Genomic DNA, 13,639 nt, shown 5'->3' with positions numbered 1-13,639 from the left:
AGTGCCAGAACACATACCAAAATGGTCACAGTGGTTATCCTGGGTTTACAGGGAAAGATGGGCCTTTCATGATTTACTTTCAACACTTCTACAATTTTGTTGTTAAAATATAAGCACGTACTACTTTCAAAAGAAAAAAGTTTTCTGTTCTAATGTCTTTCCCCAAATAAGTAAGAACTGATCAAGTTACATCACACTGTTTTACCTACAAAGAGTGGGCTTCATGAAAGTCTAGGTTCTTTTTTTAAACAGTATTTTTTAGAGTTTACATAAAATTATTATTTTTATATACTGTTTTGAAGTACAAAAGACAAGAAAGGTTTTTTATGTGACAACAGTCCTCTTTGAGAAATAATTAGTTTTAATAAGATTCATGCAATCCTTATTTATAAAGACTCGGGAGGTTTTTCTTAATTGTATTTTCATTCATACTGAGCCTGTCCTGAGGATATTAAAAAAAAAATTTACTAGCACACACTTGGTGCCAAATCACAAATCTGACATCAGTGAGAAATGATGTCAGCAAAACAGAATGAACGATTCATTAAAATGCTGGTAATGTGTTATTCCTTTAAACCCCTCCTAGACGTTCCAGACATGAAAAGCTTTTTCTTCAATTTCATCAACATACTTTTTATGTTACTTTAGCTAGCAACTACTTTGTTTATAGTGTATATTCAAAGATAACTGTTATCTTTTTTTAATGTTCAAGGATTATTTATTATGGGCACAATTGCTAAGAATTTCTGCTTTCCATTCTTTTTTCTACATTCCTTTCAGGAAGGACAAAGTCTTACTAAATAGTCTCATTTGATTCTTCATAACACATACTTAAAAATAAAATCACTTTAGTTCTAAAAAAGAAAAGTATCTATAAGGGTAGATGGTGACTGCAGCCATGAAATTAAAAAACGCTTACTCCTTGGAAGAAAAGTTACGACCAACCTAGGTAGCATATTGAAAAGCAGAGACATTACTTTGCCAACAAAGGTCCGTCTAGTCAAGGCTATGGTTTTTCCAGCGGTCATTTATGGATGTGAGAGTTGGACTGTGAAGAAAGCTGAGCACCGAAGAATTGATGCTTTTTGAACTGTGGTGTTGGAGAAGACTCTTGAGAGTCCCTTGGACTGCAAAGAGATCCAACCAGTCCATTCTGAAAGAGATCAGCCCTGGGTGTTCTTTGGAAGGAATGATGCTAAAGCTGAAACTCCAGTACTCTGGCCACCTCACGTGAAGAGTTGACTCATTGGAAAAGACTCTGATGCTGGGAGGGATTGGGGGCAAGAGGAAAAGGGGACGACAGAGGATGAGATGGCTGGATGGCATCACCGACTCGATGGATGTGAGTCTGAGTGAACTCCAGGAGTTGGTGATGGACAGGAAGGCCTGGCGTGCTGCGATTCATGGGGTCGCAAAGAGTCGGACACGACTGAGCACTGAACTGAACTGCTCTGAAACTTTCATTAAATTATATATTCCACAAATAATGATTAAGCTAGTAAAATGAAAATAGATTTGAGATGGCAAATAGGTGCCAAACTGGTGGTGGCTTAATGAGGTGCAATGTTAAGGCTATTAGAACAATACCCAGGTTGGAGACTGAGAAAGAATATGATGATTGATTACCAATGTCTGCCATTAGTGAGGGAGAGAGAATAAAATAAAAATGTTCACTCTGCCATCTCTAGAGGACATCAATACAAACTTATGGGTTGTTGTTATTCAGTCACTAAGTTGTGTCCAACTTTGCAACCTCACAGAATGCAGCATGCCAGGCTTCCCTGTCTTTCACTATCAATTTAAAAAAAGAAAATTTGAACATTATAAATTATTATAGAGTAGGCAAAGTTACTGTAACCAGATAAAAGTCTATTATGAATAAGCCTTTAAAAGCTTTGTTCTAAAAATGTTTTTTCACACTGGCATTCAATATAAAGGGGCCATCTCTTAAAATTTCTCTTACAGGAGCATGTATATACTTTGACCATTATAGAGTACTGGTATAGGCATTTTTCCTTTGTAAATAACTGCAAAATTAGGGAAAAACATATAAGGAACTAAACAAAAGGCAGCAGAGGCCTATGATCTTCAAGGAAAAAGAAACCTTACCTGCCTCGTGCAAAACCTGTACGCAGGTTTTTCTATAAGTTTACCCTTATAGATACTTTTCTTTTTTAGAACTGAAGTGATTTTATTTTTAAGTGTGTGTTATAAGGAATCAAATGAGATTATTTATGTAGTAAGCTTTTGTCATTCCTGAATGGAATGTAGAAAAATAGAAGAACAGGAAGCAGAAATTTGTAGCGGTTGTGCCCATAATAAATAATCCTTGAACATTAAAAAAGGATAACAATTATCTTTGAATATACATTATAAACAAAGTAGTCAAGAAGCAACAGTTAGACTCAGACTTGGAACAATGGACTGGTTCAAAACTGGGAAAGGAGTACATCAAGGCTGTATTTTGTCACACTGCTTATTTAACTTCTATGCAGAGTACATCATGCGAAATGCCAGGGTAGATGCAGGCACAAGCTGGAATCAAGATTGCCGGGAGAGATACCAATAACTTCAGGTATGCAGATGACACCACCAGTGGCAGAAAGTGAAGAGGAACTAAAGAGCTCTTGATGAAGTTGAAAGAGAAGAGTGAAAAAGCTGGCTTAAAACTCAACATTCAAAAAACTAAGATCATGGCATCTGGTCCCATCACTTCATAGCAAATAGATGGGGAAAAAATGGAAACACTGATAGACTATTTTCTTGGGCTCCAAAATCACTGAGGATGGTGACTGCAGCCATGAAATTAAAAGATGCTTGCTCCTTAGAAGAAAAACTATTACAAACCAAGACAGCATACTAAAAATCAGAGACATTACTTTGCCGACAAAGGTCTGAATAGTCAAAGCCACGGTTTTTCCAGCAGTCATGTATGGATGTGAGAGTTGGACCATAAAGAAGGTTGAGTGCCAAAGAATTGATGCTTTTGAACTACAGTGTTGGAGAAGACTCTTCAGAGTCCCTTGGAGAGCAAGGAGATCATATCAGTCAATCCTAAAGGAAATCAACCCTGAATATTCATTGGAAGGACTGATGCTGAAACTGAAGCTCCAATACTTTGGCTACCTGATGCAAAGAGCCAACTCATTGGAAAAGACCTAGATGCTGTGAAAGATGGAAGGCAGGAGGAAAAGGGGACGACAGAGGATGAGATGGTCGGGATCGCATCACCGACTCAATGGACATGAGTTTGAGCAAGCACCAGGAGATGGTGAAGGACAGGGAAGCCTGGTGTCTTGCAGTCCATGGGGTCGCAAATAGTCAGACCAACTAAGCGACTGAACAACAACCCCAAGCCTGCCTTGTTTTCAGCTTGAAGACTCTTTTTTGACAGAGCAGAAGGAAATGGAACAAAGGTTTCACTGAGGTAAACAGACAGAAATTGGAGTTCTGGATGGTAAAGCAGCTAGAGTTTGTGGAACACAATAGCAGAAAAAGGAGGATGAAGAGATGGAGGGACTTCTAAGTTTGTGTGGAAAGTAACCTCAGGGCCTTGGCATGGGTTAGGCTGCATATCTGCAGGTTCTGGAAGCATAATGGAGATAACATCAGAGAAAGCACAGTACTGGGAGAAAGAGTTCTGTCCAGCCAGAATGGAGAGACCTCAGGTATTCAGCTGAGACCCTAGAAAGCCACACCTGAGGAATAAGGACCATGACATGAAGCAAAAGACAAAACTGAAACAGGCCTACCTTAACAAAGAAAATCAAGTCTGATAATATAAGGAGATTAGCCATTAATTTAAATGCCTGCCAAAATGAAACTCAGCACACTTAAAGTAACAATTCAGACTTCCTACAACATATCATCCAAAACATTCATCACGCAATTAAAACTTATTAGACATGCAAAGCAGGGAAATATGATCTATGACCAAGAAGGAAAAAAAAAGCAGCCAACAGAAACCAATTCCAAGATGAACCAGATGTTGGAATTAGCAGACATGGACTTTGAAGCAGCTATTATAAAAATATACAAGAATGTAAAAGAAAATGATTACAGCTTAAGTGACAAGATGAAAAATCTTAGCAAAGGCATAGAGACTATAAGAGACAGAAATTCTAGGTCTCAAAAGTACAATATCTGAAAAGACAAATCTACTTGCAATACTGAGGACTTCAGAAGATGTGGGAGATTGAGTTTTCTAAGAATGACATATTCCCCATTCCACATGCTCCTCATAAACATAACCTTAACAATGGTCTCTTTTAAGTGGTGGAGTCTATGGTCCATCCCCCTTGAATCTGGGCACACTTCTATGATTACCTCCACCAACTGAGTACTGGCAGAAGTGAGATAAAGCTATTTCTAACACTGCTGCTGCTAAGTCACTTCAGTCGTGTCTGACTCTGTGCGACCCCATAGACAGAAGCCCACCAGGCTCCCCAGTCCCTGGGATTCTCCAGGCAAGAACACTGGAGTGGGTTGCCATTTCCTTCTCCAATGCATCAAAGTGAAAAGTGAAAGTGAAGTCACTCAGTCGTGTCCAACCCTCAGTGACCCCATGGACTGCAGCCCACCAGGCTCCTCTGTCCATGAGATTTTCTAGGCAAGAGTACTGGAGTGGGGTGCCAATTGCCTTCTCCGATTTCTAACACTAGGTCATAAAAAATGCCATATACTTCTACCCTGGACTCTGGATCTTCACTTTCAAGAAGATGCCATGCTATGAGGAAGCTCAAAACAGCATACAAAGAAAGGCCAAGTGTAGGGGCTCTGGCCAACAGCCCAACTAAAGACCCAGATAACAAACAGCCTATACCAGACACATGAGTGAAAATACAAATAGATGATTCAGCCCTCAATCTGCCAAAACTCATCTCCTGTCACTGAGTTTTTCCAACTAAGGCCCCAAATATTCTGGAGCAGAAACAAGTCATTTCCATCATGCCTTGTCCAGATTTCTGACTCACTTAATCTGTGAGTACAAAATAAATAAATGTTCTATGCAATTTATGTTTGGAGGGAGGTTTGTTATGCATAGATATCAGCTGGAAAATAAAGATATGAATTTGATAACACATAGTAGTTATTTATTTAACCTAGAGAACAGAAGAAAGAAATTGAAAAACAAAAATTTAAAGACATCATGGCTAAAAATTTCCCACCCACGGTATATAAAACAACTTAGAGACTCTAAAAGCTCAATAAACTTCAAATAAGACAAATATAAAAAGAACCAAACTATGCCTATCATAATCAAAACCACTGAAAACCAAAGGGAAAAAACAAAAGGAGTCAGGAAAAAGATACATTATATATCTAGGAGAATACAAGCATGAATAATGGCAGACTTCTCATCAGATCTAATGTAGCATTCAAAAACAAAAACAAAGCCATCACAGAAGTCTATATCCAGCAAAATGCCTTTCAAAAACAGTCAACAAATACAGAGGATCTGTCACCAGCAAACTTGTTCCTAGGCTGAAGGAACTAATTCCAGATGAAAACTTTGACTCTAAAGAAAGAAACAAAAAAGCATCAAAAATAGTAAATACAGGAGTATAAAAGGACATCTTTTTTCTTGATTTCACTGAAAGATAACTGCTTAAAGCAAATAAAAAACACTGTATTCTGGGGTTTACTACATACGTAGACATAAAATACACGACAAAATAATACAAAAGAAATGGAGGAAAACAGAATTTTACTGTTGTAGGGCTCTTATATTTTCATGCTTACAATAACAACTCTAGGAGAACTATAACAAGCTGTGTTCTATAATTCCTGTAACAAACTCTAAATATATACAGATACACACACACACACACACACAGCTAAAAAATAGAAGAATTTAAATGGAATACTTCAAAATATTCTATTAACCCCAAAGAGGACAGAAAAAAAGGAATGAGGGAGAATGAGACTGAAATAGGAATGAATGAACAATTAAACACAAATAGGAAGGTGTTAGACTAAAAGAAAACATATTAATCATCATATTAAATATAAATGGACTAAACACTCCAATTAAAAAAGCCAGTGATTATAAGGCAAGTTCAAAATTACAAATACTTGCTATATAAGTTGGCACACTCTACAAGCAATGAATACACTATGCAATGTTAAAAACTGAAAGAAGCCAGATTACATAAATCAAATGCAAAACTAAATCTAGATGCAACTAACTCTAGAGGCTCTATACATTAACACCTTGCTACTGAATTCATTCCAAGAGAGGAGAAAGAATCTAGGTAGCAAGATAAGCTTTTACTGACTCTTAGAAGGTATCAGAAATTCAGTTAGTTATTATTTTGGTGAAGTTACTGGTGGCCCAGAGTCTGATCTTCTATCTTTCAGAATTAAACTTGATCATGTCAACATATTGAGCAGTGTTTTTCCCCCCAGGAAATTAGAACCTGTATTGTATGACTGATGTATAATTATTATAGCGATCATAACGGCAATATGTTAATTTATTGAAAAATCCAACTGCCATAAGAACTAAATTATTCATTTAAGATCATATCTCACCGTAAGGAGATCTGAGAAGTATAATCAGAATGTTGCTGAATAAGTGTGAACTCAAACACGAGAAGTTAGTAAAATGAAGCAATTTTTAATAGCCTAAAATATTCTGATGTTTCCATCTCCACAAAAGGAACAGTTTTGCCAAAAATATCTGAAGTTCATTGGCTAAGGCTTCCTTTCTCTTGGCAGCGTTTTTCCTATATTTCAATAGCCAACTGGTCTTTCTTTACACTGAAAGGCTTTATGTAGATGAAGTAAACATATTCCATTGGATTAATCTGAAGTCTTAAAGTTCTAAGAGTCCTTCTGTTTCTTAAAGGTGAACTAGTATATTTCTGCTCTGTGCCAGTATTTATAGATTAGAGTATTCTATCATTTGCAAGTGCCTGGACAACTGATAAAATAAATATAATCCAAAAAATATTTCTTGAAAACTTGCAAAGTGACAAACACTACTGTAGATACACTGGTAACAAAACTCCAAGTATGAACAACCACAATCATTAATAACAACTGCTCCCAGCAGCGTGACAGAAACCCAGCATACCCGTTTTTTAAAAAGGTGTCCCATTCAGAAAACAGACACTAGACAATTCTTACCAATCCAGCGTAGGCTAAAAAGAAAAATAATTACTTTATATGCTACATTTTTCTACAGCTATTTGGTAACCATATTTAAGTCATCTGCTGTATCCACGTTGAATCAATATTTGCCCTTACAACCCTAACATACCTACAGCTGCTACTGCTTTTACTGAAACGTGAAATTGGATTGCTGTTTTTCTTTTTAACACATAAATCATACCATGCTTAATCCCATTAAACAAAGGTAAACTTCAAATACGTCATTAGGTTGGTGGAAATGTAATTGCTGTTTCAGACTGTGAATTTTAAATCATTAGAACTAGGCTCAAACACATCTTTATTAATCAAAATAGGAACCATTATAATAAATACATTTGTGTCAATAAGAAGTAAGTTTGTTTATTCCTGTAGCATAAAAATCCGAGCTTCAGGATTCCATGAACCCTTGGAGAATATTTTCTGCCTCCTGCTGGTTGTAGAAGTGTTTTACCTGCAAAAAGCTGAGATGCTTGAAGAAACGGTAGTTGGCTGGTGAGAGGGCAGGTGAATATGGTAGATGAGGCAAAACTTTGTGGTACAGGTCATTCAACTTTTGAAGTGCTGGCTGTCTGATGTGTGGTTGGGTGCTGTTGTGGAGGAAAACCGGGCCCTTTCTGTTGACCAAGAGCAGCTGCAGGCAATGCAGTATTCACTGCATCTCATTGATTTGCTGAGCATACTTGTTAGATGAAATGGTTTTGCCAGGCTTCAGAAAGCGATAGTGGATCAGACTGGCAACAGACCACCAGCAGTGACCATGACCTTTATTTGGTGGAAATCAGTCTTTGGGGAAGTGCTTTGGAGCTTCTTTTCAGTTCAACCACTGAGCTAGCTGTTGTTGCCTGTCATATAAAATCCACTTGTTATAGAAAAGCTATAACAAACCTAGACAGCAAATTAAAAAGCAGAGACATAACTTTACTAACAAAGGTCCATCTGGTCAAAGCTATGGTTTTTCCAGCAGTCATTTACAGATGTGAGAGCTGGATCATGGAAAAGGCTGAGCAGCAAAGAACTGATGCTTTCGAATTGTGCTGCTGGAGAAGACTCGAGAGTCCCTCAGACAGCAAGGAGACCAAACCAGTCAAATCTAAAGGAAAACCCTGAATATTCACTGGAAGGCCTGATGCTGAAGCTGAAGCTCCAATACTTTGGCCACCTGGTGCAAAGAGCCAATTCACTGGAAAAGACCCAATTGCTTGGAAAGATGGAAGGCAGGAGGAGAAGGGGGCAACAGAGGATGAGCTATTTGGATTGTATCACTGATTCAATGGACATGAGTTTGAGCAAACTCTCGGAGATAGTGAAAAATAGGGAAGGCTGGCATGCTGTAGTACATGGGCTTGCAGAGAGTCAGACACGACTTAATGACTCAGTTCAGTTCAATAGCTCAGTCATGTCCGACTCCATGCGACCCCATGAACTGCAGCACGCCAGGCCTCCCTGTCTATCACCAACTCCTGGAGTCCACCCAAACCCATATCCATTGAGTTGGTGACGCCATCCAACCATCTCGTCCTCTGCTGTCCCTTTCTCCTGCCCTCAATCTTTCCCTGCATCAGGGTCTTTTCCAAGGAGTCAGCTCTTCATATCAGGTGGCCAAAGTACTGGAGTTTCAGCTTCAGCATCAGTTCCACCAATGAACACCCAGAACTGATCTCCTTTAGGATGGACTGGTTGGATCTCCTTGCAGTCCAAGGGACTTGCAAGAGTCTTCTCCAACCACAGTTCAAAAGCATCAGTTCTTCGGAGCTCAGCTTTCTTTATAGTCCAACTCTCACATCCATACATGACCACTGGAAAAACCATAGCCTTGACTAGACGGACCTTTGTTGGCAAAGTAATGTCTCTGCTATTTAATATGCGATCTATCTAGGTTGGTCATAACTTTCCTTCCAAGGAGTAAGCGTCTTTTAATTTCATGGCTGCAGTCACCATCTGCAGTGATTTTGGAGCCCAGAAAAATAAAGTCAGCCACCGTTTCCACTGTTTCCCCATCTATTTGCCATGAAATGATGGGACCGGATGCCATGATCTTCGTTTTCTGAATGTTAAGCTTTAAGCCAACTTTTTCACTCTCCTCTTTCACTTTCATCAAGAGGCTCTTCAGTTCTTCTCCACTTTCTGCCATAAGGGTGGTGTCATATGCATATCTGAGGTTATTAATATTTCTCCTGGCAATCTTGATTCCAGCTTCTGCTTCCTCCAGCCTAGCATTTCTCATGATGTACTCTGCATATAAGTTAAATAAGTAGGGTGACAATATACAGCCTTGACGTACTCCTTTTCCTATTTGGAACCAGTCTGTTGTTCCATGTCCAGTTCTAACTGTTGCTCCCTGACCTGCATACAGATTTTTCAAGAGGCAGGTCAGGTGGCCTGGTATTCCCATCTCTTGAAGAATTTTCCACAGTTTATTGTGATCCACACAGTCAAAGGCTTTGGCGTAGTCAATAAAGCAGAAATAGATGTTTTTCTGGAACTCTTTTTCGATGATCCAGTGGATGTTGGCAATTTGATCTCTGGTTACTCTGCCTTTTCTAAAACCAGCTTGAACATCAGAAGTTCACAGTTCAGGTATTGCTGAAGCCTGGCTTGGAGAATTTTGAGCATTACTTTACTAGCGTGTGAGATGAGTGCAATTGTGCAGTAGTTTGAGCATTCTTTGGCATTGCCTTTCCTTGGGAATGGAATGAAAACTGACCTTTTCCAGTCCTGTGGCAACTGCTAAGTTTTCCAAATTTGCTGGCACATTGAGTGCAGCACTTTCACAGCATTGTCTTTTAGGATTTGAAATAGCTCCACTGGAATTCTATCACCTCCACTAGCTTTGTTTGTAGTGATGCTTCATAAGGCCCCTTTGAATTCACATTCCAGGATGTCTGCCTCTAGGTGAGTGATCACACCATCGTGATTATCTGGGTCATGAAGATCTTTTTTGTACAGTTCTTCTATGTATTTTTGCCACCTTTTTTTAATATATTCTCCTCTATTAGATTCCTACCATTTCTGTCCTTTATCGAGCCCATCTTTGCATGAAATGTTCCCTTGGTATCTCTAATTTTCTTGAAGAGATCTCTAGTCTTTCCCATTCTATTGTTTTCCTCTATTTCTTTGCATTGACCGCTCAGGAAGGCTTTCTTATCTATTCTTTGGAACTCTGCATTCAGATGTTTATATCTTTCCTTTTCTCCTTTGCCTTTTGCTTCCCTTCTTTTCACAGCTATGTGTAAGGCCTCCTCAGCCAGCCATTTTGTTTTTTTGCATTTCTTTTTCTTGGGGAATGGTCTTGATTCCTATCTCCTGTACAATGTCACAGACCTCCATCCATAGTTCATCAGGCACTCTATCTATCAGATCTAGTCCCTTAAATCTATTTCTCACTTCCACTGTATAGTCATAAGGGATTTGATTAAGGTCATACCTGAATGTTTTAGTGGTTTTCTCCACTTTCCTCAATTTCAGTCTGAATTTGGCAATAAGGAGTTTATGATCTGAGCCACAGTCAGCTCCCAGTCTTGTTTTTGCTATGGAGCTTCTCCGTATTTGGCTGCAAACAATATAATCAATCTGATTTCGGTGTTGACCACCTAGTGATGTCCATGTGTAGAGTCCTCTCTTGTGTTGTTGGAAGAGGGTGTTTGCTATGACCAGTGCGTTCTCTTTGCAGAACTCTATTAGCCTTTGTACTGTTTCATTCTGTACTCCAAGGCCAAATTTGCCTATTACCCCAGGTGTTTCTTGACTTCCTACTTTTGCATTCCAGTCCCCTATAATGAAAAGGACATCTTTTTTGGGTGTTAGTTTTAGAAGATCTTGTAGGTCTTCATAGAACTGTTCAGTTTCTTCAGACTTAATGACTAAACTACAATATATGTCTTTAGCAAAAAAACACAAAGCAAGAAATGTGCATTAAAATGATGTATAATGTAACTACATTTATTTAAGAATGTATTTCTAATATCAATGGCCAAGTTCAACAATGTAAAACCACAAATGCTTTTACACCAATCTAATAGTCCTTAACTATTTTCTCCTAGTCATCTTCAGATTGTCACAATCAAAATTAGTTATATATCTGATAAAAGAAAAGTATCTTGTTGAAAATGTACTTTTTAACTCTTGCCTGAACAGTAGTACATTATCTCAAGTTAAACAGAAAGGCAAAAATAAGAGCTTTATATTAAATTCAGGTGAAAAATAGTGATCTCCAGAACTAAAGGAAATCTATTGTATCTAAAGAGGTATAAGATTCAAAGGAAAAGAGGTTTTTAGGGCTTACTGGGTAGTTCAGACAGTAAGGAATCTGCCTGCGATGCAGGAGATCCAGGTTCAATCCCTGGGTTGGGAAGATCCCCTGGAGAAGGGAATGGCAACCCACTCCAGTATTCTTGTCTAGAGAATTCCATGGACAGAAAAGCCTGACAGGCTACAGACCACAAAGAGTTGTACACGACTGCATGACAACACTTTAGGGTTCTATCTATAATCCATTTGAAGTTAATTTTTGTCCACAGGCATATCTCAGAGGTGTTTTGAGTTTGGCTCCCTGGTGGCTTAGATAGTAAAGAATCTGCCTGGAATGCAGGAGACCTGGGTTCGACCCCTGGCTCAAGAAGATTCCCTGAAGAAGGGAATGGCAACCCACTCCAGTGTTCTTGCCTGGAGAATTCCATGTACAGAGGAGGTGGTGGGCTACAGTCCACAGGGTCGCAAGGAGTCGGACACAACTGAACAACTATCACACACACTAGAATATGGCAATAAAATGGCTATACCATTCTGGCTTCCCAGTGAATATAAAAGTTATGTTTACACTATACTATAGTCTATTAAGTGTGCAAAGGCATTATATGTCTAAAGAAATAATGTACATATCTTAACTTAAAAATACCTTATTGCCAAAAAATGCTAACCATCACTTGACAATGAGTAGCTTCCATAAACCTTCAATTTGTTAAAAAAAAAAAAAAAAAAAAAGCAGTATCTGTGAAGTGCAATAAAGTGAAGCACCATAAAATGAGGTATGTCGTGGCATAAGAAAGGTTCATTTTACTTTTATACTGACTTACAGTTGCTTCTGTATCATTCTGTTAACAAGAGTATTCTTTCCCCAGTGAATTATCTCTGTTCCTTTGTCAATAAACGATATGTGTGTTTTTCTGCAATCTCTAGTCTGCTCTACTGATCTATAAATACACGAGCCAGCCATTCCACTCACAGATAGCCAAGAGAAATGAAAACATACATCCACAAAAATCTTGTACGTGAATACTCACAGCAGCTTTGTTCATAATAGACCCAAACTGAAAACAAATATCCACCACAGGTAAATGGATAAACTATATCATATCTATAAAATGGAATATCACTCAGCAATAAAAAGAACCAAATTACTAATAAAAGCAACAGGGATGAATTTCAAAAATACTATGCTAAAACAAAGAAGCCAGACCCAAAAGAGTACATATTACATGACTGCATTTATGTAAAATTCTAGAACAAGCAAAACTTATCTACAGAGTGATAAATTTACAGACTGCCTGCAGGGCAGCCCCAGAAGCAGGGCTGGGGACTGACTGCAAAGGGGCATTAAGAAACTTTTTATGGTGATAGAAATGTTCTAAATCTTGATTGTGGTAATGTTTTTACATGGATGTATATACGTCAAAACTCAGTCAACTGTATACTTAAAATAGGTAAATGTTGTTGCATGCAAATTATACCTTTAAAAAGTTGGTTTTTAAGAGTATATGATTATAATTATCAACTTGTAAAATGCAACTTACCTCAAAAAAGTCTCAAATTTACTTTAACAGCAGAAACAGCAACAGAAGAAGCACATCATATTCAGGAATTAGAACTTTTTAGAATGAAATGCAAAATGGCACCATCTACAACAGAACTTTCCACAATGATGGAAATGTTCTATATCTGGGCTATCCAACACAGTAGACACTAGCCACATGTGGCTACCGAACACTTGAAATGTGACTGTTGCAAATGAAAATGAATAAGTAAATTTATTTTTAATTACTGCAAACTTAATAAATAGCTACATGTAGCTAGTGGCTACCATGTTGGTTAGCACAAGTCTAAAAGATGTATCGGTGAAAAAAATCCAATGGAACATACTATACGTGCTTCTTAGAAAGTATATTCTTGGGAGAGAGCATAAAATTGAAACAGAAGAACGACACATTAATAACTAGGGACTTCACAACTGTTAAAATACCTACTGAAAAATATTTTCAAGTACATGCAATTTTCTAACAAATTTTTGATATGCTTGATTTTCTTTTATCAGTAAACTAATAAAGAAACGAACTATAATTTTGGATGTATTTCTAACCAAGAATGAGGAACAAGTTTGAGTGGAAATGCCAGGAAACAGGGAGAAAGTATTCATATAATTTTAGAATTCACGTCAGACAAGGAAGGAAATACTGGCATAGTTAGATATGATACAGATCAGTAAAACGGA

At 38.0% G+C, this 13,639-nt stretch overlaps 1 protein-coding gene across 2 annotated transcripts in view; it reads right to left on the bottom strand.

The window, feature by feature from the left end:
- PTEN (phosphatase and tensin homolog) overlaps window positions 1-13,639 on the bottom strand; it is a 101,213-nt gene that overhangs the window by 43,790 nt on the left and 43,784 nt on the right. The window lies entirely within an intron of this gene.

Source organism: Bos taurus, chromosome 26 (genome assembly GCF_002263795.3).
Source record: "Bos taurus isolate L1 Dominette 01449 registration number 42190680 breed Hereford chromosome 26, ARS-UCD2.0, whole genome shotgun sequence".
Taxonomy (NCBI): Eukaryota; Metazoa; Chordata; class Mammalia; order Artiodactyla; family Bovidae; genus Bos; species Bos taurus.
Note: the sequence above shows the minus strand (reverse complement) of the source record. Positions and strands in the feature narration are given on the sequence as shown.